Raw genomic sequence first — 969 nt, 5'->3', positions numbered from 1 at the left:
AAATGCCCATTTCAAAATTTGCATAAATTAAATCAAAAAAGGGTCCAGGGCAATTTTTACCTCCACAATTAGAACCAATTGACAAAACTTCATTCCAGTACAACCTGAAACCCCTATGGCAGTAACCACCACATCATTCTTTACTTTTACTAATGTCTAGATTTCTTGAAAACATTATCATAACTTTTCAATAATAATTTGCTGGTAGCATAAATAAGACTTGAAGGGGTCACAATTAATCAAGGATAATTTAGGGAAAGATATCGTTTATGTCACCTATTGTCATTAATGTGCCAACCAGAGCCTCACTGGCTGTCGAAACAAAGGATCTTTTGATCTTGTGGTTGGCACATTTCAATAACAAAAGCAATGTTCATAAACAGATATCTTCCCTATTATCCAATAAAGTAATAAGTTCTTATGTACTAATTGATCCCTTTTAACAATTTTTTTAAAATCAAGCATACCCTTATGATTACTATGTAATTATGAATATTATTTCGGTTTCATTGAATAAAAGAACGTTAAATTTTAAAGTTCGTATGTACATGTCTTGAGAGTGGTCGCATATGCAAGTCAAGTAAACGCAGTGAACTAAGCAAGAATTCACCTTTCGTCTCACAGTTAGACGGAATTCCGCCCTACATATCTGTCGCGATAAAATTGAAAACAATTGTTCTTTAAGAGAATTCAAAGATCTGATAATGGTAAACGATGACTCAACACATACCTCGAGCTCCTTCCATTGCTTCGCTGTACGAGCATTCGAATTCTACTTAGATTGAATCGAAGCCTTCGAGATCGACGATTTTGCTTAACCTCGTTGTAACTTTTTCTGCAGATAGCACTCTCTTCCCAACGAAGGACTTTGATCGGGTTTTTCACACTTGGCGCATTTGCTGCCATACGTCTACTTACATGGAGAAATAAAAGCTGTGAACTTGTAATATTGAGCTTAGTCTAAAAGAG

Source organism: Montipora foliosa, chromosome 12 (assembly GCF_036669935.1).
Source record: "Montipora foliosa isolate CH-2021 chromosome 12, ASM3666993v2, whole genome shotgun sequence".
NCBI lineage: Eukaryota > Metazoa > Cnidaria > Anthozoa > Scleractinia > Acroporidae > Montipora > Montipora foliosa.
The sequence above is the reverse complement of the archived record's forward strand: the minus strand, read 5'-3'. Positions refer to the sequence as shown.